The 26,869-nt window shown below is 44.4% G+C and overlaps 1 protein-coding gene across 12 annotated transcripts in view; it reads right to left on the bottom strand.

The window, feature by feature from the left end:
• The window catches only part of ATXN1 (ataxin 1), a 397,308-nt gene that overhangs the window by 167,481 nt on the left and 202,958 nt on the right, over positions 1 to 26,869 (bottom strand). For 10 of the 12 annotated variants that reach the window (XM_025890945.2, XM_025890937.2, XM_025890939.2 and 7 more), the window contains one exon: positions 25,565 to 25,625. The exons of the other annotated variants lie outside the window; for them this stretch is intronic. The gene's annotated coding sequence lies outside the window, so the exon portion shown is untranslated. The remainder of the gene's footprint in view (positions 1 to 25,564; positions 25,626 to 26,869) is intronic. 12 annotated transcript variants of the gene reach the window in all.

A 26,869-nucleotide genomic window follows, 5' to 3' on the forward strand; every position in this document is an offset into this window, starting at 1 on the left:
ATGTTCCTCCTACTGGCTCTGCTGGGGACCAAAGCCTGAGGAGGGGTGATGGATGGAAGTTTGGGTAGGGAAGAGGAGACCAGTGTCGATGATGCTGCAGAGGTATGACACTGGAGAGAAAAAAGTGTAGGATCAGAGGCGAATTACGAGGATAAAGGATGGAACAAGACCTCTAGCAATGGCTAAGTGACTGGTTTACGACCACTCGAGCAGGATTAGAGATGGGCGAACAGACAGGGTCAGAGAGAGATTTTGTAATTGAAGTAAAATTCACACAACATAAAACTCACCATTTTAATCATTTTTGAAGTGTACAGCCCAGTGGTTTTTACCATTATCTCATTCCAGAAGATTTTCATCATCTCAAAAAGAAACTCCCTACTCATTCTCCATTCCCACCCTCCTCTCTGTTCCTGGCAACCACTAATCGTTTTCTGTTCTATGAATCTGCCTATTCTGGATGTTGCATATAAATGGACTCATCTAATATGTGGCCTTTTGTGGCAGCCTTCTTTCACTTAGCATCATGTTTTCAGGTCTCATCCAGTACTTCATTCCCTTCCTGGCTACATAATACTCGGTTGTATGTATAGACCACGTTTTGTTTCTCTATCAGGTGATGGACATTTGGGTTATTTCCACCTTGTGGCTATTTTAGGAAGAATGCTACTTTGAACATTCTTCTACCTATTTTTGTTTGAATGCCTGTTTTCAGTTCTCTTGGGTGTACACCGGGGGGATTGCTGGGTCATATGGTCATTCCATGTTTTTACATTTTAAGGAACCGCCAAACTGGTTTTCCACAGTGGCTGCACCATTTTCTGGAAATGTATGAAGTCTCTGATCACCCCTCTTTGCCAACATTTGTTATCCCCTTTTTATTTTTCATTATGGCCATCCTAATGAGTATGAAGTGGGATCTCACTGCAGTTTGGACTGCATTTTCATAGCCACTAATGATGCTGAATGTCTTATCAATGTGCTTGGTGGCCATTTGTATATCTTCTTTGGAGAAATGTCCATCCAGTCCTTTGTCCATTTAAAAACTATCTGTCTTTTTGTGGTTCAGTTCTAAGACTTCTTTATATATTCTGGAAGCCAAACTGACCAGATACATGATTTGCACAAATATTTTCTCCCATTCTGTAGGTTGTCTTTTGACTTTCTTGATAGTATCTTTTGAGTCACAGAAGTTTTTGATTTTGTTGAAGTCCAATTTATCTATTTTGTTGTTGTTCCTTGTGTTTTTGGTGTCATATCTAAGAATCCATCGCCAAACCCAAGGTCATTCATGAAGATCCACTGAATTTTTTTCTTCTAAGAGTTTTATAGTGTAGCTCTTTCATTTAGGTTGTTAACCCATCTTAGTTAATCTTTTGTATATGGTATGTGAAGGGTCCAGCTTTCATTTATTTTGCCTGTGTCTCATGTGTTCTTCCCAGTTGTCCCAGCACCACTTGTGGAAAAGAGGTCAAAGAGGTTTTGAGTATGGAATTATTTTAGTCTGTTCTCTTTTTAAAAAGGTGTTGTGTGTGTATGTGTGTGTGTGTTTTAATTTTGCAAATTACCTTTAAGTGACTTCGTGGTTACAGTGAATACATCCCACATTTTGAAGACGTAACAAGTTTTCAAGGGCCCTGACTGGACAGGACCATAATCCTGAGCTTTCAGGGAAGGCAACCAGCTGTTGGGTGGTGCTTTTGCAGGGACCAATTTCCAAAAGCAACAAGGAGCCTGAAATTGCTCGGTTTTCTGTTCCTTTAGTTCCATTTGTTTCCATGTCTATTCCCCTCTAGTCAACTGCTTTTGTCCTTAGATATCCAAACACCTCTGTTCTCCCCACCCCAAAACCCACCTATTGAATTGGCTCTTTAGAGAGAACTTAATAATCTAATTTATAGTACGCCAGACATAACATACATCTAGTATGATGTCCAAGTCCCAGTTTTAGGCAAAAAGAATTAAAGTTTAGAACTCCAGGTATCTGCAGAATAGGCAAATCCATACAAGCAGAAAGTAGATTGAAGGCCAGGGGTGGCAGGAGGGGAAATGGGATTAATCACTTAATGGGAATGGGGTTTTATTTGGGGGACATAAGATGTTTTAGAGACAGATGAGGGCGATTCTTGCAGTAAGTGTTGCTGATTGTTCACCGTCAATGGTTATTTTATGTATCGTGAATTTTACCTTAATAAAAGGAAATCACACCTGAGAGCAGTTGGACTAAAAAAAACAAAAACAAAAACAAAAACCAGAATTCCAGGTATCTGTTCAGCCACTGGAAGAACCGGAGACTTTCAAATCCCCCTACAGCACTGTTTCTCAAACTTGGCTACACACTGAGATCGCCTGGGGAGCTTTAAGAATCCTGATGCCTGGGATCCACCTGCAGAGATCCTCACTTAATCGGTCCGGGGTGCAGCCCGGGCGATGTGATTCTAATGTACAACCCCAGTGGAGAGCCAGTGCCCCAAATGAGTTGTCAGAATTGGCTCCTTACTCCTCCACCCTTGAAGCCAGCCTTCCTAGCCACCTTACGCTACGAGTGGTGTGTTAGGGATGTACATTCTTCCATTTTTTTTAAGTTTTATCATTTCCAATTAAAACTAACAAAAACTGAATTTCTTCTATTAGTTCTCATTTAATCTTCCCCCAAAGGCTGTTAGTAATTCCACTGACCAATGACCAAACCAACAGAGATTAAGCAACAGCCCCAGACCCCAAAACTTGCAAGTGCCAAGAAATGGATTTCAGCACAATTTTTTTCAACCACAAAGTCTGTACCGTGTAAGCCCTCTAGGTAGTTTTAAAAGAGCCAACCGTTAGGAGGAGGATGGTCCTATTATTTGATACCGAGACCCACAAAGCAAGCAGCCATTTCACATCTTCCATCCAGCACTCATATTGTGGGATGGGGCTGAGGGTGTATCCTCACTGAAGAGATGGTGATATTTACTGTCCTTTCTGTTGCATGTGCCATGGGTGTGTGAGTGTGTGTGTGTGTGTGTGTGTGTGTGTGTGTGTGTGTCCATACAAAGGAAGTGGGCCTCGGGGGTATATCTGAATTCAGGAAGATAGGACATGATTCCAAAAATGCAGCTGGGTCAGGTTTTCAGAGACAGCTGGGAAGCAGTAATTCTTTCCAGTATTTTGATAAGATTGGCAACAGGCAACGATATACCTTTATTATGGTGCAAGAATAACAAACACTGAGGGGACTAACACTTCATTCATTTGTGAATTTAATCTGATGCCTACATATGATTACAAAACTCCAACGGTTGAAGACAGCAAGGCCAAAGGATATCAGGCAAAAATCTCCAATCCTTAAATACTCAGGTTCTTGTAGTGGGGAAGGTACAACGTCCACATAATATCATCTTGCCTCCTGAAGCACAGGGCACATTAACAAACCTTTACACAACAGCAGAATAAAGTCAGAATTGGTAAAAAAAAAAAAAAAATCTATTGGTAATAGTGGTAAAGGCTGGGAACTGGGTTTCCAGTCACTTTTTCCTCCTCAAACATGTGCACTCAAACCAATGTGTGGGTCTGGGCATGCATGCTTGTGCGCACACACACACGCACACACCAGGCTTGAAGGAAGAACACATTCTCAGTCCTGTCATTTTTCATAGGCCTAATTTACTTGTCCTTAAGAAAAGAGGTGGTGGGTACACTGCTGTTATTCTCCGTGTACTACAGAAGGAAGCTGGGAGAATTTCTGTCCAACAGACTCAGACGCTAGAAAGGAGTAAGGATTTGCCTGAATGTTTTCTTAGGCTAGGATCAGAAGAGCGTTAGATGAGAAAAGTTTTTACAAGTGGGGGTTGTACTGCTTGTTTCCTAATTGTAGTGAATCTGTCAACTTTCTTTCCAGTGTATCAAGACTTTACTCTTCAAAATCATTCTCAGTGTGCTCTGAATTGCCATACTTTTAAGCTAACTACTTCTCAAAGCGCTGTTTAAAAACTGACATCTTCAACCACATTTCAGGCTGAGAATATATCTAAATTTGCAAAGTCTCATTGGTTCTTGAGAGAGTGCTACTTTAAAAAATATACTTGACAGCCAATCTCTTGAAAATGATTTGTGCAGAAATTGTGTTCAAATTACTTTATGCCAAGACATTTAAGAGAGAATGTGGTTTTCTTTGTAATAGGCTAAAAATAATGATATCCTTTATCTTCAACTGAACATGTACATATGTTGTATAAGCTGTTGCATTTAAACAAATTGAAAAACAGTAGGATTCTGGCTCTAGTCCATAAAGAAACAAAACTTGCCTAGAATATCATTTTAAGCATTAAAAAAGTACAATTAACTGTTATTTTCTACAAAGTTCGATCTTACATACAGAATCAGAGTTGTCAACCAGGTCCAAGGCATCAAATTATAAAAATCAGTATCTCAACAACACAGGGGAAACAGAAAAAAACAGCCAGTGCACTCCAATTTTTACATAGGAAAAAGAGTAAGGGGAAAGCATTTATATTTCTACAAATTACTTTTGAGTGAGTGGGCAATATGCTACTGAAATTGACCCCATGGAAATAGCATGCAAATCAGATCCTTAAAGTAATTCCCACTGGACATTTTATTGAGTGTGTATCATGTGCAAAGTGCTGCTAGGTAAGGCACAAAGTTCAGAAATAGATAAAACATATCCATTGCTTTGAATGCAGGATATTGATTTTTAAAACAAAAAACTAATTATAACCAATTCCAATCATTTTTGGTAAGTCCTCATCACCAACAGCAGTTTTTTTTAAATGTGTGATTTGGTCTGTTTGTTTGTTTTTAGCCAGAACCCTATCTTCAAAGGAAATCTTGCATAGAAACACACCAGGCAGTCAAAAATCCACATGTAACTTTAACTCCCCCAAAACTTAACTGCTAATAGCCTAGTGTTGACTGAAAACCTTACCAAGAGTCAAATGACACATATTTTGTATATTGTATATATATTACATGCTGTATTCTTCCAATAAAGTTAGCCAGAGAAAATGTTATTAAGAAAATCACAGAGAAAATACATTTACAGTACTGTACAGTAAAAAATCCACAAATAAGTGGACCCACAGTTTCAATCTGTATTGTTCAAGGGTCAACTATACATAAGACAAATAAAATTGAGGCTATTCATTTTGACCTATATTGGTTCCCCACCTCTCTACCCATCACAACCAAGGACTTCTGAAGGCAGCCTTCATGGGGTGGGGGGGGGTTGGTGGGCTTTGAGAAATCCTTAGGCCACTGGAGAATGTGATCTGACCTCCATTGGTCTGAGGAGTCCATACTCCTTAAACATGGCATAAGAGACCTTCTGTGCTTTGCTCCTTTACTTCACCGCCTTACAAGCTCACCACCCCACCAGTCACACAATGCGTCATCAGTGATGGAGTACCAACTGTTCACTGTACACACTGTGTACCATGTTGTTTGTTCCCCATGCTTTGTCCACGGTGTTCCTTAGCGGGTGATCTCTTCATGTCCCTCGCCTACGTGATGAGTGCCCAAGACACCCCACAACTCTGCACAGTTAGATACCATCTTAACTCCATATATGCATTCATTTTTTCCCTACCGTGTTGGGTGGTAATTATTGTTCATGTGGCCTTCACCGAAACTAACTCACGGGTAACTCAAAGATAAAGAGTGTATTGTATTTATAATTGTGTGCCAGCTTTCGGCACAGGGCTTGGCACCTAATATGGGATTAATAAATGTTGAGTGAATGAATAAAGATGGACAGATGGGTGGACGGACGGACAGATGGATGGATGACATGGCTTGCTGTACTTTAATCAAACTGCTGGAAAACATTTATAAGTGTACATTTATATTAAATCCGTATTTTTTTTTAAAAATTCTGATAAAGTCCACAGAACATAAAATTTACCATCCTAACCTTTTTTAAATGTACAGTTCAGGGGCATTAAGTAAATTCACACCGTGTACAACCATCATCACCATCCATCTCCAGAATTCTTCATTTTGCAAAACTGAAATTCTCACCTACACATACACTCAAGAAACTCTAACTAATGTAATTTAATGATCTAGGGTGTGGAATACCCAGCTTCTTCACTTCCCTTTTGCCCCCACCTGCTGTATAGCTCATGCCTTTTCATCCACACTTAAGATGTTCCTTCGTGAGAAATGTGGTCAATGTGGTCGAGGCATGTGGTCAATGAAACTCCTAGCTAGTAGTTTAGCTACTAGCTAGCAGCTTAGGTTGTCCAAAATGAATTTTCTGAATTGTTTTCCTAAGCTCTCCCTGATTCTTACTAACATGAATTGTTAAGAGTCAGCTTTCAACCCTGGGACTATTTTGGGCTTCATGGAAAGCATGCTTTTAAGGAGCCTGTGTATAAAAGGGCCTAGAAACAACACGCGTAGCCTATATGTGATATCCACGTGAGTTTTTCATATTTCGACATTTCTGAACTTACAACTTGTTTTACATATGATGAGTACATAAAAAAGTGGTAGCATTTCTATTTTTCCCCCAAGAAACTGATCATTAAATTTGTGTTGCATCTTATAATCAGGGCATCAGAGAAATTAGGGCAAGCTGGTAAATATTTCATATTTGTACAGAAAGATGTTTAGTTTAAAACATTGGCATATCACGATCCCACTTTCAATCCTACACATAGAGGAGTCTAAAGCAAAGAAGTAAAAGGACTTGAAAAGGGTGACAAGTCGCTCTGGTGAATGGAGGGAGGCCAGCAGTGGGCAGCAAGGGACCTGGACATGAGGCCAGGATCTAGTGCCAACTGCCACTCTGTGAAAATCTCTCCACTGCTCTGGCCTTAGGTTTTCCATGTATAGATTACATGGGGTAGATTAAAATTCAAACAGGGTTAAGCTCTTCCTGACCTCCTTCTTATACCAACATCTAGCAACTCTCTGACCCTGCTCTAGAGTCCTCACCGGGACACGAGCTACAGGGCCAACTGGTCTCCTTTGATTGGTTGGTTCTAGCATCAGATAACGGGGAGAGCCCACCTCCTCCTGAGTTCAGCTCTCCTACTTCCACTTTTGAAGTTCTGTAACTCTAGCTCTGTTTTCCAACTTGGATCATTACTACTGCTTTCTACTTCCCAGCGGCTAATTACATACTCCCTCCAGGGAACCTAGGCCACTGTGTGAGGGGCCAAAACTTGGCCAGACACAGCCTACAGTTCTCCCTCCTAGCTGTGGTCAGCCCAGATGCCTAGACACACATGAGGAAGCCACTCAGTCCCTGCCTGAAAGAAGGCATCATATCGGTGGCCCAGATGTCCACCTTCTTGACTGACTGATACACCTATCCTCTGCCAAGCTTAACCCACCAGTGCCACAGAACCAGAATTTCCTTCACCAAGAAAGAAAAAGGTCCCTGTCGGTTGTGCCTAGGTGCTGATATCAGTACTATTTTTGAGTATTCTAACATTAGGTCAGGCTGGACATCCCAACCCTTAAAAAGTTAATTAGGGAAAGAACGCACGTAGGCTTCATTTGAGAGGAAAAGTGCATTGGCAGCGTCTAAAATAGAAAGTTAAATACAGCAATGAGATCTTGAAATTTCCCCTTGCAAAAAAAGGGGGAGGGTGGGATTTAACATGAACACGAGCCAGATTTGCTGAAAAAGCAGTCTTTGTTCCTCAACAAAACTGAAGCTGACTCTTTACAGAGTACTTACATTTCCTAAAATATTGTACTATAACTGACCCGTGGACACTGTTACCAGGCCCCTATTCCAAAGGCACAGGGAGAACCAACAGTATATAAAGAAAGCAAATTAGGGTCTCAGGGATGATTTCAGATGATTGAGAACATAAACTGTGATGCTTCTATCTTTTAAGCATTTAAGTAATTTTAGTGTTGCTTCACTTGCCAGACTACATGAGTTACAAAAAAAATCTCTGCTTTCTGTGGGTGGGGAAGATGGGTGAACTAGGTGAAGGAGATGAAGAATACACCTATCATGATGAGCACACAGTCATGTACAGACTTGTGGAGTCACTCCATTGTACACCTGAAACTAATACCACGCTATACGTTAACTATACTGGAATTCAAATTAAAGACTTAAAACAAAAGTCTCTGTTTTCTCTTAAAAGCCTCCACATGCCCAGAGACTGTGAATGATATTGCATCGAACAGCACACGGTCCCATTTCCTCCCATCAGAAATACTCCTCGGTGATTCTCCTCTGTACTTCCTCTGCGGGACAGTGTCTCGTCCCAGGCTGAGAGTATCACGGTTTCGGCAGAGAACTGACTGAAAATCTTGGCGTCGGGGCTTACTACAAGCTGAGTTTACACAGGAATGGAAGAACATCGGAAGCCCTGGAAAAATGAGAAATATTTCTAGGGTAACACAGAAGTTGGCCTTTTAGCTGGTGACTTGTTTTCATGTGTCCGCATGCCGTGACTTATCACTGGAGGAACACAGAGCAGGCGGTATGGTTTCAAGTTCATCATTTTATTAAGCACCAAATCACAGGGAGGAAGAGTTTTAAGGAACGTTGTCACTTGGGGGTTGTAAGATTTTTTTTTTTCTCTAGTATGGTTTTACTAAATACTTTTACATAAGCAACGTTGGTGCTCTCCCCACACCACCTCCCTGTTTTTTAATTTCCAGAAAATAAGATATTCTTGCGTAGGTCAGACCACCAAGCAGTAGTTCAGAAAAGGATGATTTTAGCTTTAATTCCTCTCCTCACTCCATATTGAACGGTAGCTAAGACATTTAAATTCACTGGAAAACAGAGAATCCATTTACATGTTGAGTTTAAAAATATTGTCTATTCAAAAGTGTTAAGAGGATTGATGAGTTAATATTGGTAAATCACTTTGCAATTCCCAGGTCAAAGATGTGAAATGAACATTATCATTATTTGTTTCAGTGGAATCTCAATGATGAACTATGGTCTAGTGGGCCTAATTAGGATTTTAAAAAGCCCATTAACTTTGAGATAAGAGGGAGAACTCTTTTGCAGTACTTTTACCTAAGTGAGTAAAGCTCATGTCCATGATTATTAAAAACATCATCTGATACCACGTAATAAGTTCATATAGGTAAAAATTAACCAAAGGATGGATGGATGGATGGGTGGATGGATGGATGGATGGGTAGATGGATGGATGGATGGATGGATGGATGGGTAGATGGTTGGCTAGACAAATGGCCAGCTGTCAACCAATTACATATACTCCTCCAATGTTATATTAAGGCTGCTCCTTTAGAACCCTGTCTTCCTAATCCAAATCATCACTGCAGAAACAGATCTTAGAATATAATGTATTTCAATTATGGAATCACATTTATAAGTTTAGGGTTGGGAACTTACAGTATGGATTTGTCCGGTTTTTGAGATAATGCAAATCCTTTTGGTTTACTATCTGTTGCTATTCTTTCCTCTGTTGCCAAACTGATAAAACAAAGATTTTCTATTATATTGTACTGAGAAATCATGAACTCTAGCAAGTGTTTGATAATAATGAATAAATAGATGGATGAATAGGTAATAAGAGGTATCACTCAATCACAGTGTTGAAGAGCAGAAGGGACCTTGAAAGATTTCTCATACCTCTAGGAAAGACTAAACTTCAAACATGCCAGACCCATATTATTCTTAAGCATTTATGAGAAATGGGCTCATTCAGTATATTAGTGTTTAAGGACTTTTACTGTGTGGAAACTCTTCTTTATACTTAAGTCTCCAAAGTCAAGTTTATAATTTATCATGATTGCCTGATATAAGGTAAGGTTTTTCCCAAATGCACCCCCCAGAAAAGAATGACTTCCCTTAATTTTTGAATCTTTATAAAACTTATCATATTATTTGTTGCTCAATAAATATTTTTTGAAACAACAAATATCTTTTTATGGGAAACATATCCCCTTGAAACCACCTGGACCAACTGCTGGTTTTGCACGCCTATAAAAGTCAACTAACAGAATTTTTTGTGAGGAAGAAAATAAATTTAACTAGTAATTACTCTTGGGAGTATGACTTTACAATCACAAACACTGGATGTTATTATAAATTTAAAAAAGCATTATAAAGATTGCTTCCAAAAGCAATACAATAAATGGAAGTTGTATAATTCATGAATAGATACTCACTGGAAGAATGGAATAATATTGGTTGGGACCCACATTGTTACAGTAATAGTTCCCAATATATCCTGCCTCCTTGTGTCCATGGTCACATTAACTGTGAGCTTGGCTATGTGATTGGTTTGGGCCAGTAAGCTATAAAAATGTAATCCATAGATCCAGGAATGGGTACCTGTGGCTGGGAATAAAATTCCTGGTGATAGCATCACACAAAGATTCAAAACACAGTGCACCTCAAATGACATAGATGGAAGTCAAGATGATGTGCTTTGGAGAACTGTATGAGATGACTCACAAAGTGGTTCAAGAGATGATGAAGATAGAGTATCACAGATGAAGGTTGTAAATGAATTATTTCACGTAGTAGGAAAGTAGACAAAAGGAATATTTCTAAATCAATCTATATATGACTTCAAACATGTTTGTGAGACTAAATAGTTGAAACACAAATCTAATTGTTTTATCTAAATTTCCAAGTTCTTAAATGCTTACAGTTAAGTGGGCATAAAAACTCATTGAAAGGGCGCTTGGGTAGCTCAGTCAGTTGAGTGTCCAACTCTTGATTTCGGCTCAGGTTGTAATCTCGGGGTCGTGGGATTGAGCCCCACGTTGGGCTCCACACTCAGTGGGCAGTCTGTTGAGATTCTCTCTCTCCCTACCCCCCGCCCCATGCACAGTCTCTCTTAATCAATCAATCAATCAATCAAATCTCAAAAAATACTTGATTAAAAAAACCCCACTCATTGAAAAGATGGAAGATGGCTTAGACTTGAACCTTATCTCAGGCCAGACCTCTACTTGATCTGTAGACCCAAAGACTGAACAGCCTATCTGAAATACCCACTAAAAACAATGTCTCACCATCTCAAACCCAATAGGATGGCCACTGTCAAAACCAGAAAACAACAAGTGTTGGTAAGGATGTGGAGAAACTGGAACCCTTGTGCACTGCTGGTGGGAATATAAAATGGTGCGGCCACTTTGGGAGATAGCACGGGGGTTCCTCAAAAAGTTAAAAATAGAATTACCCTATGATCCAGCAATTTCTACTTCTAGGTATATGCCCCAAAGAACTGAAAGCGGGATCTTGAAGAGGTATTTGGTATTTGTCCACCCATGTTCACATTATTCACAACTAGCCAAAAGGTGGAAGCAACCCAAGTGTCCATCAGTGGATAAATGGATAAATAAAATATTTATCACACACAATAGAATACTACTCAGCCTTAAAAAGGAAGGAAATTATGACACATGCTACAATATGGATGAACCTTGAGGACACCATGCTAAGTAAAATAAGCCAGACACAAAAGGACAAATACGGTATGATTCCACTTATGTGAGGGGTCAAGAGGAGTCAAACAGAGAGAGAAAGTAGAGTGGTGGCTGCCAGGGCCTAGGGGAGGGAGGAAGGGCAGTTGTTGTCCGTGAGTATGGGGCTTCTGGTTTTGCAAGATGAAAGGAGTTCTGGAGACTGAATGCACAATGTGAATGTACTCAGCCCTACTGAACTATAACCTACAAATGCTTTAAGATGGCAGAGTTTATGAGTATTTTGCCACAATTAAAAAAAAAAAAGTCTCACGTACACCTTAAACTCAACATTTTCCAAACTCTGCTACGTGCCTGGCCTCCCCATCTCTGTGAATGGCGCATTCATTTTATTAGTTGCTCAAGCCAGAAGCTGGAAATTCTCCTGGTGATCGCCTCCGTGACTTTGTTCACATAAAAAATCTACACGTTATGCATAGCTGGCCTTGAGAATGAACTCTATCATGAACCCATCTACTCCTCTTCTGACTTTACTGCCACCAATCAGGTCCAAACCACTATGGCTTCTTCTCTGGTCGAGTGAAGGTTTTCTACCCTATTTCCCTGCTTTTCTTGTCACCCTCCAACCCACCTTGCGTGTTTAGACCCTTGTATGACTTTCCAAGCACTTAGAATAAAATCGAATTCCCTTGCTAGACACAAGGCTCTGCACTGTCTGTGGCTTGTCAATTCTAACGTCAACCTCTCCTACTCTTCTAACTCACTCTAGCCTCCAGCCACACTGGCTCAAGTTCATGATCTCCGGATGTTCCCAGCACTGCTCACCTCAGGACCTTTGCATATGCCATCCTCTCTGCCTGCACTCTAACTCCCATAGTGTGCCCCTTCTCATACTCAGTTTAATGTCATCTCCAAAGAGAGCCTTTCTTTAAAAGTAGATCCATCCCTCCCCACCTTGTTCTTCTTTCTCATGTGTGACTCTTCTCTCTCCTTCATTTCTAATTATATTTACTTGTTTACATGTTTATTGTCTGTTTCTTCCAGTAGAGTATAAACTCCCTGGGAGCAACACGGCACAAATAAATTTAGAGAGAATAATGTCAGACACTGAAAAGTGTTATGAAAACAGTAAAGCAGGGTAAGAAGACTGAGTGCTATTTTAGATAGGACAGACAAGGAAGGCCTCTTGGAAGTGACATTCGAGTACTCATCCAGGTCATTTTCCTGTTCGAACATGTTCAATAGCTCGTCTGACTTTCCCATGTAGGGTTATTGTGCAACTGTGCTTCTAAGCACCCAGGACTGGAATCCTGATGTCCTCCAGGGAGCCTTCTGATCCTTCTCTCTGTACATCCTCTCTACCCTTCATTCTCCCACTTGCTAATATTCATCATGCCATCCGTTCTACCCCTTCCTGTCTGGAAAATGACATCACCCCCTGCTCCAGTCTATTCTATATACATGTGCCAGACTCGTCTTCAGTTTCAATCAGTTCACCTTCTTGTTTCAAAATCTCTCATTGCCAGTTCCTCTTTGCTTCCTAAGTCCAGGCTTTTCATCCTAGACTTCCTGATAGTCCACAATATGACTTCAACCGTCCTTTCCAATTGTATCTTCTGTTTTCCCCATCACAGGCACGTGGCAGCTTCTTGTTCCCTGCACGTCCGCTTCCTTTTCCAGAATCTGTACTTGTTGACTCATTTGCCTTGGCCATACCTACCTACCCACCCCTGTCGCAAACTAACGCAAATCTCCGGTCTAATTTCATAATCACCTTCTCCATGAAAATTTTTCCTGATCTTCCCAATCAGAAGGGATCACATAAAGCACGTTTTAAATTTTATTATACATATTATCACATTCTGTCTTTTTAAAAAAGATTTATTTATTTAAGAGAGAGAGAGAGAGAGAGTGCATGCGTGAGCGAGGGGAGGGGCAGAGGGAGAGGAAGGGAAAGAATCCTGAAGCAGACTCCCCACTGAGCACGGAGCCTGACGTGGGGCGCCATCCCAGGACCCTGAGATCATGACCTGAGCTGCAATCCAGAGTCAGATGCTCAACCGACTGAGTACCCAGGCGCCCCACTGCATTGTCTTAATGCCATAATTACTTGTAGACTTTTTGCAGTCCCTTCAAGGACACAGACTGCCTGCCTGTATCACCTATCATCTTGTTATTCACCTATTACTTTGTTATTCCAAGTGTGGCCCCTGGAAATGCAGAATCTTGGGCTCCACCTCAGACCTACAAGAGTCGGAAGCTCCAGTTAGCGAGATTCCTAAGGTGATTCCTATGTACTTGACCGCACTCATGGGGAACCACTCAGGAGCCACTTAACTGGCTGAACTGACTAGAAAAACAAAGTGTCAAAACTAAAACATGATTTACATAATTCATTCAAAGAAAATTGTGAGTGACTAATGCTTTCACTATGTAAAACAATACCAAAGCTATATAGACAGCAGACGGTTAACGACATCGACCTTCTGAGGGAGAAAAACAAATTTTGCATTGGCCAACTAAATAGCTTGAGAAGGTTTTGTCGTTCTGTAAAGCTCGTCTATTTACGGACGGGAAGCGAGCACTGGACTGGCCCACTACTGCCAATGGCATCATTCTCCTCCTGGAATGAATCCGTTGGCTGTGAAAATATTTGCATCGAAGTTTTAGAGTCTTGTGTCACATCCAGTGATTTATAATTCAGATGTGCTATAGGAAGATTTATCCTAATGTGATGTAGCAACAGCACTACATTCTCTGCTCTGTAACAAAGCTTCTGATTTTTTCCCTATGTGGTAGACAGATCACAGTTAGGAGACACAGACTCAACCACTGAGAAGTGGGAGCTTCATTCCGTGAGGAGTTGGGACACAGTGGAAGTCTGGAATGACCTTCTAGAAGGGTCCCATGCTGGCCACTAGAGGGCACTGCAACGTGAATACAATTATCCTGACTTCATCTCTCCCTCAGACGGTATTCTGCTCGTGAATTATCAGCACCCCCACTTCAATCTTCCACTCCTCCTCAAAAATGGGCAGGGAGCTCACAACTTGAGTGATGTGGACTTACACCTGACATCCTTTATCTTTCTTTTAATTTTTTTATTTAAATTCAATTTAGGTAACATATAGTGGGTTCTTAGTTTCACAGGTAGAATTTAGTGATTCATCGGTTGCATATATAACCCCCAGTGCTCACCACGAAGGAGTGCCCCTCCTTAATGCCCATCACCCAAGAAGACATACAAATGGCTCACAGACCTCCTTTATCTTTTCACACGCTAGACATTTGAGTGAATAAGCCTGAGTTGTGGCACAGAGCAGGGCTGGGGGCTGACAAACAGCCCTGCCTTCAGCTGGCTCGGCTTCCACTGTTCAGGGGTCTCCAACCTTCTACTACTCCTCTCTCCCTCAGAAGCAAGCACCTCAGTAGCAGCAGCCAAAAAGCCTGCACCGTCCACCTTGTTCCCCGGACTGTTTACTAATGTCCTCAGAGGTTGGTAATGAGCTTATGTCTACGGAAAACATGTTTTTGAGGGTGCAGGAGACAGAACCAAGAGGGCAGGAGGCCTGGAGGCAACCGAGTTCACTCTGAGGGGGAAGTGAGAACGCCCATCGGAGGTGCCTCCCAGGTAGCCCGGCTTCCTCCTGCACCCCGCTGTGGTAGGGACGAGGCTCTGAGCTCGCACCCCATCCTTCTCTTGCCCAGGCTGGTCTCGGCACAGACTCTCGGGTCTGCTCACCCGGCCGGGCGCCCTGAGGCAGCCAGGTGTTAGCTCGCAGCAGAACACACGAGGAGGGCCGCCCTCCCCTCGGCCTCACGGCTGTGGCGGGCACACTATCCCCCCCAAAGCCAGCTTCTCAGAAGTTCTGCCGCCATGCCTCACACAAAAGGCTTTGCCACAGAGTTTTCATACACGCTTCTCCTTCCTCAGAAAGCACCATTTGTTTGCGAATCCGTAAATAGCTCCTGCAGAAGACACAATTGGCTCAAATGTTTGGGAGCTACGGATTGTAGTATGCTCACAGAACCAGGAAATAGCTGAATATGAAAACAGGAACATCTCGAGTCACCTCTCAACTCTACGGAAAGTAGCGCATTTTAGAGGAAAAACAAAGTAAGAGCTTTGTTTACTGTTCTCTCTCAGTGAGGAAGCTGGACTCCATACTCCAAGGATGATGTCAGCAGCCCCATTTGTCACATACTATATGAAAAAAACAACAACAGCACTTCCAAGTTGTAAGCATTGGAAAGGCACTCCCTTTTAAGATAGAAACAAGTTTAGAATGCAAGCCCTTTTTTTTTTTTTTTCCTTCCCAATATGTCAAAAAGCCAAGTGGGCTTGAGGAACGCATGCAGCTGGCCCTGAGATCTGCTTTCTCAGAGTTCTGTCCACGGGTTTTCAGACACCGCCAGCCACAGCCATGCCCTCCCTCCTGCAAGTCAGGGGGAGAAGGGGTGCCAGAGCCAGAAGCATCCATGGAATGTACAGCAGGGACAGGGAGAGTGGCTTGGACCCTCTGCCCACCACCGACACCATCACACTAGAAACAAACAACGCGCATCACTTTCTAGGAATTTGTGAGTGGCTGGGATCACGCGTTCTTCTCTCACTCTGGTTTCTTTCTTTCTTTTAAGATTTTCTTTATTTGAGAGAGAGAAAGCATGAGCCTGGGGAGGGGCAGAGGGAGAGGGAGAAGCAGACTCCCCACTGAGCAGGGAGCCCGGCGTGGGGCTCGATCCTAGGACCCCAAGATCGTGACCTGAGCCAAAGGCACACACTTAACCGACTGAGCCGCCCAGGCGTCCTTGCACTCAGGTTTCTTTTGACCAAATTTGTGTAGCAAAGATGTGGCTGAGGGGCCCATTGGACTCAAGTGAAACATCTTTTCCATATCTGTTCTTTTAGTGCAAGCACACTTCAAAAGTTCAGCCAATGGCCAGGGAAACGTTTAGGGCACTCAGAATCCCCTCTGTGCCAACATGTATGAATTTTTCAGTTCCCGACTTGAGGAGACATATTAAACACCCAGCAACATGTTTATCTTCATTAAACAATGAATAGCCTTTCAAACAAAATCCGACAGGACATAGATTACTGTTCGTGCTAATGGAAAGTGATCAAAAGCCCCAAGATGCTTTGGTTAGCTTACTCTGAAGTCTGTTCCTGCTCCGGTTTCTATGTAGAGTACATCAAAAGAATATAGGTATCACTGGAGACTGGAAATGTTTAAAGTCTCTAGTACTAGTGAGAAAGTACCCTTGAAACTACGGGAGATGCGGAACAAAACTTAAAGCCGGCTTCTCTCCCTTCTCCTGCAACACAACACAGAACGGTCTATTAATAGGGGAGCCTTTCTGTCTAAATATATACCTCCCCCCGAGATGACAGAGGCTCCCGATCATCTTGCTACTCCAAAGTAACCTGATTTACGAATCAATCTAACGAATCGTGGCAAATTGATGGGTATACACAAGGCACTGAAAGGATCGCCAAGGCCACGCGTCTTCCACGCCCAGCAGGCCCTATGTCTTGCCCGGCCACAGGAAGGGAGAGAGGCTTTGTAGAGGGCAGCAGCAGGGTAAACAGGAGGGTTTGACCAACAAGGGCAGCGTTAGCATGGCCCAGGGCATCTTCGGGAGAGGCCCTCCTACTCTATTACACTTTCTGCATCTGTGACCACAGATGCCTGCTCCACAGAGCCACGCGGAGAGCCCGGGAAAAGGCACGGCATTAGGAGTTCTGTTCTCTCCTGATAGCATCTGTGTAGTTCCAGTCGACTTTCAGGGGAAAGAGATGTGGGGCTGATGGAGTCCCGGAGCCCTGGGAGCCCAGGTACTCTCTCCAGCTCCTTGGGGGTAACAGGCGCTGCAAGTGGGCTGCACACAGCCTCAGCCTCTCGCACTGGACTATCCTCTGTGAGAGACCTGCACCTAAGCAAGTTGATACTGACTAGCCTTGGCAAGGAAAATGGGAGGCAGCTCCTTCCTCCTCTCTGCCATCAGACAACATTCTTTCTCCTTTCTCGCAAATCAAAACTGGCCCTCTCTCATCAGACCGGAAGGACTGAGAAAGCGGTACGCGGCAGCCTTGCGAGGCTCAGAAGAACTGTCAGCTTGCAAAAATTTGACTGACCAGCAGAACACTACCACTCTTTTCCCAGAGCCGTGGGGAGGTTGTGTCTGAAAGTAAGGCAAGCCTGCAGGACAGGGACAGGTCTCATGGCGTGGACGGGGAGCCCTCTCTTATCAGCGGCGGGAGGCAGAATCACACATTTAATTTTACCTTTCTGGCCCGCATTTAAACCATTTTGTCTCCACTAGAGGGCTCGGGTGGAGATGAAATTTCAGCCTGACAATTGGTTTTTGCTGCTGATTGAAGATTTAACCCTAAACCTCAGGGAGGGAGGGGCAGGGGAAGGAAGAGATCGTGGAAGGGCGGGGGTTAAGACCATACCTGGTTACGCAAAGGGGCTTGTGTTGGTCCAAGGCTATGCCCCGGGTCCACCCGGGAAGCCCCAACTCACAGAATGACACTGTTCCTTAAAAAAGCCCAAAAACTAAAGAAGAGAGGGCACCTTCCACAACCAGTCAGACTAAAAAATCCAGTTACTACCAACTCCTTCCCTTCTTTTGTTTCTCATGTCCAAAGACTGCACTGTGTTGGTCAGCTTTTCTTTGGAGCGAATCCCACATCTGCCCCTTCATAATGTTCCTGCATGAGCTTTTAAAAATCTCATCTCCTTATGCCTGTAATACCCCCGTGTCTGGTTTTCTTCCCACCCTCTCATGGGCCATGAACATAGCGGTAATGCTAACCTCACCGAAACATGGTTGGTCACATCACCGGCTTGCTAAAACATCTCCAGTGAACACCAACCCCTGGTTCAGGACCCTCTCCACAGCACTGCCCTGTTCATGTTCAAACAGTAACAGGCAGAGGGCTCAGCCCCCTCCCTCTCCACCCCCCCAGGAACCAAAACAAAGAAGCACCATTTTCTAAAATTTGTTAGTGGCCGTGATCATGGGTCCCTCCTTGTACTCTGGTTTCTCTTGACCAACGATTATGTAGCAAGATGTGGTTGAAAGACCCATTCTTTGGTCTGACACATGTGTTATGACCCCAACCTATCTTTCCAATGTGATTTTCCACCACCTTTCTGTAAACTCTCCACTCTGTATTGAATCACACATACAGTTTCCAATTTGTTTTTCACATTCAGCGGCTATGCTTTGCTCAGCACATGTTTTGCTCCTGTTTGAATCACTCCCCCCTCCCTGCACCCCCGTTGATCTGAAGCTAGAGGCTGCCCATCCTCCAGGACCCCAGGATGTGAGGCAGCAGGTGAAGGAGTGAGCCTAAACCAGGAGAGAGATGGTACAGTGTGGTCAAAGACACTTGGGTGGGAATCATGGAAGCATTCTGGACTTATTAACCTCTCCTTAATTAAGTTTCTTAATTGTTAAATAAGGATAGTGATCTCCATTTCATTCAAGAGGAAGAAGGCTAGGAAAGGCAGGCTGACACCAGACAACAACATGGACTGTGAAATCATGCAGTGGACCATTAGACAGTGATGTGGCCAAGAGACGGAGCTGAAGTGTGAGTTCAACCACCAATGAATTTGGATGTCGCTTGCCCGTGTCTTTATGATGTTCCACTCACCATGCCTAATTAATGCTAGCTATGCGGTTACTTTTATTCATGCTCTTTTAATTTTAGTAAATATCTTTGACCAAGTCTGGGCTTCTGGGGCTGCCGTGTGCGTTACTGCTGTAAATACCATCAGACAGTATGGTAGCTCACTCATTCTTTCACCTTACCAGTATTCACGGAGCACCTACTGCGTGCCGGGCAGGAGAAGAAAACAAAAATGAATGAGAGGGCTAGAATGATACGAGCTGTATAAAAGGCTGGATGCCATGTCTAGACAGAGCAGGTGGCACGTGTCCCTTCCGGGGCAAAGCTCTGAAGCATTTCATTGCTGGTGCAGTTCTTCAGTTTTTCCCTCTTGCCCTGCAATCACGAAGGCGACCTCCAGACAAGAGGATACAAAGATCACAGCAGCCTGCATCACAGAGCTGTGCATGGAGGACAGCTGTCCTGGAGACCCACCAGATCCACAGCGGACACTGTATGAGTGAGAACTAAACTTTCATTTTGTTAAGTCACTCGCGAGAGTGTCGGGCTGACTCTTCAGGCGGCATAGCCCCATCCTACCCTAACTGATACAACAGCTTTCATTTTCTTTAATGTTAACCATTTGGCAAATAATCACATGTACTAATGCTTTGTGATAGTTCTATTTACTGCCCTTTATTTCTTTACATTTCCTTAACTTGACTTGTAATCATGCCTTGTCCTTGCAACTAAGCTGGAGTCTTTCATATACGGTGACCTTGGTTTATACTTTTGGGGATCTCCTCTTCACCCTCCCACTCACATCCCCCCCACCACTGCCCCCCAAATGTAGTTGTGAGCCTTACACAAAGCAACGGTTTAACTCATAACTGATGACTTCATATTCTCCCCCATATTAGGAAATAATTCCCCAAATATAATGATAATTGTTGATTTTCATTAACCAATAGCACTATGCATGGGTAATTAGGAATTAAGTTCAACAGCTACAGTAAGACTTTTAGGGATTCACGTGTGGATTTACTTGAGCTGTGGCCTCAATATTCTAGGTCAACCATGGCCCATCACCAGGTTCCTTGCTGATCATTTCTTACTTATTTTGTTGATCCCAATGCCTGTGGCCCTATTAAATGAGATAGGTCTGGGCTTCTGGGATTCTCTGTCATTCATTCGTCCATTGATACAATCATTCTCTGACAGTAAGTCGAGAGTAACACCTATGGAATCAGACCAGCTGTGAGAGCATCTCTTTATGCCCTTGCTTTGCTTCCCTGTAAAGCAGGAGTTAAAAATGTATCTTGTAGGGGCGCCTGGGTGGCTCAGTCGTTAAGCGTGTGCCTTGGGCTCAGGTCATGATCCCAGGGTCCTGGGATCGAGCCCCGCATCCGGCTCCCTGCTCGGCGGGAAGCCTGCTTCTCCCTCTCCCACTCCCCCTGCTTGTGTTCCCTCTTCTCGCTGTGTCTCTCTCCATCAAATAAATAAATAAAATCTTTAAAAAAAATGTATCTTGTGACGTGACTGTGAGAATCAGACAAATGAATATGTGTAAAGTACTCAGAAAGTGGTTTTAAGTACTAAGACACAGCAGTACCTGGCATGCTATCCATAATCTGCCTGCTAATACTACCATTTACGGAGCACCTACTACATGGCAGAGATCAGAGAAACAAGAATGAATAAGAATAAGAGGTTGTCCACGTCCCCGGGAGTACAACGTAGCAAGGGTGATGGATACACAAGCAAGTGAACTGAAGTGTGCCCAAGTGAGAGAGAGAGAAAGAACACACAAATGCACATATACAGCAGATGCAGACATACACACACGCGGACACACGCTCACGCACGCGTGTGTGCGACCACACGCTGACACGCGCGCGTGCAACCTCACGCGCGTGTGCGACCACAGAGCCACACACTCACACACACACGTGTGTGCAACTACTCACAACCGGTGAGTTACAAACAAGGAGGTGCTCCTTCCCCTCGGAGGAAGGGAAGCCGGGAAAGGCTCTGCAAGGGAGCATGATAGCTCAGTCAAGTCTTATGTTAGGAGGAGGTATTTGCCCGGGAAGAGAGGGCATGACGACGTCCGAGCACTTGAGGCGTGTGAGGAGGGGCATAAAACATGTCACCAGTTAACAAATATGCATCAAATGCTTCCTATGTACTGGGCACAGCGTTAAGTGCTGGGATACAACATCAAGGATACTGATGAGGTTTTTGCTCTCACTGAGCTAACATTCTAATAGAAGAGATGAACAATAAACCCAGTAAACAAATATATCAACCAAAGAGCTAGGGAGAAAACACAGCAAGCAAGATGGCTGCAGTGAGGCTGGGGATCGTTTGCCCGAGTACCGAGCTGAGCGAGGACAGGTGTGAGCAGAGCCAGAGGGAACCCCATCCCCCACCTCTGTTTTCCATGCTGAGGACTTTCCCTGAACCTCCTCCTACCCCCCGACCTTGAATCTCCCCCTGAGTAGATTTAGAATTTTGAGTGTGTTTTCCTTCCTTCTGCACATAGACAGTGGCCCACAGACTCCAAATGTCCGTGCAGGTGGACTGTTGCAGACCCAGACTGGAGCGAGGGAGCGAGACGCCTGTTTTGGGCTCTCAACCTAAGATACAGCTTCTAACTCAGCTCACTGTTAGCAGCCACATACATGCATTTTGGCTTCCATCTGCCTTATTATGCTTATCTTAGTTCTCAGCTGTCTCAGAACTTGGGAAGAGAACTCTTATTATTAAGATAAAAGTTTTTATACGATAAAAACCTTCCCTCCCTCAACAGACCTCAAAACTAAATTAGGAACCACTATCCTAACTATCAAGCCTGTCGCCTTAGTGAAAAAAATCTTGCACATCTTTTACTTAACAGCTCCAAAGACATTGCTAGGGGGGTACCTGAGAAGTCTGGCCCAAATGGGATAATAAGGCAAATTCAACAGAAGCAACAAATATCGGGGGAATGGGACGAGGAATGGGATGATTTCTGCACCAGCGTCAAACCCTAGGGTCCACAGGTCACAGTCGGTAGCCACAAGGAGGAAGATGAAGAAATGTGAAGTCTTCAGACATTCTTAGCCTTTGATTTCATATCTACAGGTTTTTTTTTTTAAACCATGCTAGAAAAAGAATTGCTTGAATTTATCTTTGAAGAATTTAAAAAGCGTTCTCAATATATATACACATTTGCTTCACAATTTCCTTCTGAGACAGGATGGGACTCTAACGTTATTGGGGAGAAATGTAGGTATTTGGTTACTGGTTACTATCTACAGGGCTCAGTTCTGAGCATCAGGGAAATTAAAAAAAAAAAAAAAGACCAAGAATAAGATAAATGGTCCCTGACCTTGAATGCCTTACCCTCTATCTAGAGAGACTGCTCAGACCCCCCCCCCACCCCCGCAAAGCCTTATGTAGCAAAAGAGGAAACACCAGACGCATGTCAGATAGATGGTAGAGACTTTTAAAAATGCTCCCAGAGTTCAGGGGGAGAGGAGCATCTGTTGAAATCAAGAGTGATTACAATGGTTTCATGGAGGAGCCTAGACATAGGACAACATCAGGGACACGTTACAACCCCACCTACACACGCTGGAGAAACTGGAATCAGAGACTGCACCTCTGGTAGAAGCTTCTAGAAAACAAGCCCTGCGTACTACATGCCTTTGTGCAGTCCTACTGTACCTGGCATCCGGGCATCGCGTTCCACCCCGGGGAATTGGCTCCTAAATCCGAGTAGCACACGGAATGGGTACTCTGTTTCCCGAGATCTCCCACGGCTCCGTGTGGCTGCCCACTTTCCAGCCAGAAGCTGTCGGCAACTACAAAGCACAGGACACGCTCCACCCACGGTGCAATCCTGTTGGTGCTGCTTTGCCACAGGGCTGATGAGAGGCACAGACTCTCTACCGACTTTGCTTGGCGAAGCTCTGGTGGCACAATGGGGCCTGCGGAATTCTACTACACACGTTGTCTTCTCCCCGGTCAAGTCCCGAGCTGGATGAGGGGGCAGGGGGCAAGTGTTCACGACATCCTCTCTCTCTGTCTCTCTCTCTCTCTCTCTCTGAAGGAGGGCAAAGGCCAGCCAGGGTCAAGGGGGAAATGGAAAGGGGCATGTGGGCTGGGCTCCTCCTGCCAGGGATATACCGGCTGCCACAGTCATTATATTTTTTCTGGCCGCACAGACATGTTGCTATGGAACCAGTACATGCCATGGCGACTTGGCCTCTAGCAAAGAAAATCACATCACTGGCAGGAGCGTTTCCCTAGATTTCCCTTAAAGGGATACCATCGAGCGGGAGCGCAGCTCCCGCTCAGAAACAACAGCGGGATTGTTCCAGGGTCCAGCCCCCCGCAGACCATGAAATGGAGCCCAGCCACTCATGTTCTACAAGGCGTCCCTATGTGGGGCACGTGGGGCACGTGGGCCTCCGTGGTATGAACCCAGAGCGTGGGGACCAGCCTCTGAGCGGCTTTTTAAGTAAGAAAAATGTGGCTTCCCTTTGTGTTTCGTTTCCCTGGTAAAAGCAAATGGCCTGGGATATTTTAGGGTAATGATTTGGTGCCTCCTGACTGTCAACTTCAAACTACTCATCACCCCAGAGGAACCAAAGTGGCCCCCGAGTGGTGGGAATGCACTCAGGTGGCCCCGACTTTACCTCTCTTGCTTCAGTCCTCTCCAGCAGTTTCTTCTTTACTAAGTGAATAGTACAAAGCAGGCATGGGATCTGGCCCTCCCCCAGCTTCGCAGAGGCCCTAAATTGTCCTTTATTTTAGTCTTAATCCACCTCTTGATTCCACGGAGACCCTGAGGTTCTCCAGAGAGCAGAAGATCTCATGTCCCACTTCATACTGCGTGGTGTGCTCTGGGGATAAACCTGTTGGGCTTTTCTTGGGTAAGATGATGAAATGGAAACCCTGAAGTTGAGACCTCTAACAAATGCACCTTCACGCACATCACGCATTTGGGGACAGGAGCATCAGTATTAGAGTAGGAAGCAGTCAATCGTCAGTGAATTAGCAATCCATGTTCCAAATCCCGTTCTGGACACTGGTGGAAAGCAGACTATCTCTGTCCCCTGATAAGAAGCCATCAGGTTCCTTAATAAGATTCCAGTTACGGCAGAAAAGAAGCCCCCGTTCATTAAGTTACAGTGATTAAGTTGACAAGTGGGATAAAATAGTAGACACAGGCTCTCAAGACCATACTTAGAGCGTCCCCAGGTGAGATGAAATGTTTTGGACATGAGTGCACCTAGCTCACCAAACTAAATGAACGCCATCCCGAGCCAGCTCTAGCAGAGGCATTCTTGAGAAAGCCGCAGATAAGCTGGCCTTCTAGGATTCCAGGGGACGATCAGAGTCTCACATCTCCCTCCGTCTTACTCCACAATTGCACTCTCATGTAAAAAACAATACAATTTTTTTTTTTTAAAATCAAGAAATGTTTTTCCGTGAGCCTCTGTGACTGCGAGTCAAATCTGCACTGCCCGATACGGAAGCCGGTAGGCGCTACTCTGCAGGTGCACGCGGTCCAGAGTGGGGGTGTGCGGGTCAGCAGCTGGTCAGACCCTGCAGGTGCGCCACACTTTCTAGCTGCAAAACACATGCACCACCCCCGTCCGGGCACGTGGCATGGCACTATGCAAATGCAGCGGTTTGGGAAGCACCAAGGAAAATACACCCTCTCATGTGAGGTCTGTAACAGAAGTGTTCTGGGTCTGTCCTCTCCACCCACCCGTCTTGGTAGTAGCCAAGTACGATTACTGGAAAGTTAACTAGTTAAACAGCATCCCTCCTGATGCATGCCTTGGAGGGATGTTACCAGGTCCAACCTCCTACGGCTCTGCACCCTCAGAAAGAAAAGGGACTCGAAAGACAGCTCTGTGCAGGGTGGGTTGGGGTGGGGGTAAGCAGGGGAGACCACCACACGTCTGGGAGTCAAAGTGCCTCTCAACAGCCCCACTCTGCTGCTATCCGAGAAGCCCCTAGATGGGGGACGGGAGGCCCTCTGGGGCCTGTGCAGAGGGCTTTGCCAGATGGGCTCTAAAGTCCCACCTCATGTTCACATCCTATTACTCTCTGTCATGATATTCACGAGATGGTGTGTCATATGAACAAAATGGATGGTTTCTCCTTGCCCACGGCCGTATTTCTGTGCATCAGTCATTGAGAAAAAGAGAAACTTCCTCCCTCCTCCCCTCTGCAAGCTGGACAAGGTAAGAGCAACAATGGTAATAATTCATAAGGGGCAAAACATGTGTACAGCAAAAAGAAACGGCAGACAAATACAAGAGTGAAACCTTCCCTTCGGAAGGGAAGAGATGTGATGAGTAGAGAGAACGCTTTGGTGCCAAGCGGGAGAAAGCGTCTAGAGAACGCACGCTTTCAAGCACTTTTCTTGGAGCATCACGAGAACTGGATTAAATTTTGATGTGAAAAAATATAAAATATATTTTCTATAAAATAAAATATATACAAAAGATAAGTGATATATAAAATATATAAAAGGGTCAAAGGATCACTCACCCTATGAAAACAGCAGACTGGTTTCGTTTCACCCAGAAAAAGGACTAATTTCTTTGGAAAACTGGAAGAGAAAGAGATTTTAAATAAACAACAGGAAATCCCAGTGCTTTGACACTTAATAGGTGCACAGTCAATGCCTGATGGATGGTGGAGATATATATTGCTTGGCCAACTATGTCAATTTTGAAAACAGAGCTTTGAACATTTAACATGTGAAAAGTAATCCTGTGCATGATTCCTTTATCACAAAATGAGAACCTTATGACAAAGGAGGGCCTAGGGTAGTGCCTGGGAAATCATTTATCAGGGGATTCTTCTCATCTATGTCTGTGGGGCTAACTGAGGATGTCTTGATAAGTAACCAGCATACCCTGTGACGGCCCTGGGCCCTTGCCCTGCACACCTTCCCCACCCCAAAATGGTGCACCACAACCCCATGCACCCCCCGCTGAAGCCAGTGACCGCACAGGGATCTGCAATGGGCTCGGGGGCGGGGGGGAATGTGGACTTGGCAGAGAGGCACCGACTGAGTAATCCCGTGAGGAAGCCACGGTGTTTGGGATCAAGTGTGGGAAAGAACCGAGCTGATGTGAATGTTGGGAGCGGAAGCCTCAAAGACAAAGAGAGATAAGGGGGTGACAGCAACAGATTGTGTAATCTACATCACATAAGGAACTCAGCTCAAGATCCAAGTTTTTAAAAAAATTTCCAGAGACTGTTTTAAAGACGCCTTTGCAGGTTTATGAGGGGATGTGGGGCGGAGCTGGTGCAGCTCCCGAGACTGGCAAATTGCGCATGATCCCAGAGCATTCGGGATGAAGTCTGCGGGCTCTAAGAAGACCACTGCTTGTTTCTCCCCTGCTTGCCCTACGAGGAAGAGAGTGCTGTGGCCCTCGGGCAGCCAGGGACGGTCTCCTCGGGACATCCGCGGGCTGCAAGTTCCCAGACCCCATGTCTCAGAATCTGCAAGGTCCCCATCCCAACCCCAGAGAGCAGCCTGCCTACTAGACTGTCAGGCTGGGCTAGGGGACTGCAGGGCAACTCAGACCCTGTGGTTCTGCCTCCTAAGAAGTTCAGAGCCTCACTGCAAACACTTACAGGGGCATAACGCAGGGGCAAAAGATGGTACACGCTGGTACAAGCTCTGAGCACCTTCTTTTTAAAGCAACACTTTAGAATCCGCTCACATACATTAACCTTTTCATCTTCATGGCAGCAAGATGTCTACGGTAAGAACCAGCAAGATCAGAAAAGCTAATTTCAGAGTCAGACCCAAGTCTGCATCTCAGCTCAGGGGCACATCAG

Source organism: Callorhinus ursinus, unplaced genomic scaffold, assembly GCF_003265705.2.
Source record: "Callorhinus ursinus isolate GAN/ISIS: 27379988/994484 unplaced genomic scaffold, GSC_fseal_2.0 scaffold26, whole genome shotgun sequence".
Lineage (NCBI taxonomy): Eukaryota > Metazoa > Chordata > Mammalia > Carnivora > Otariidae > Callorhinus > Callorhinus ursinus.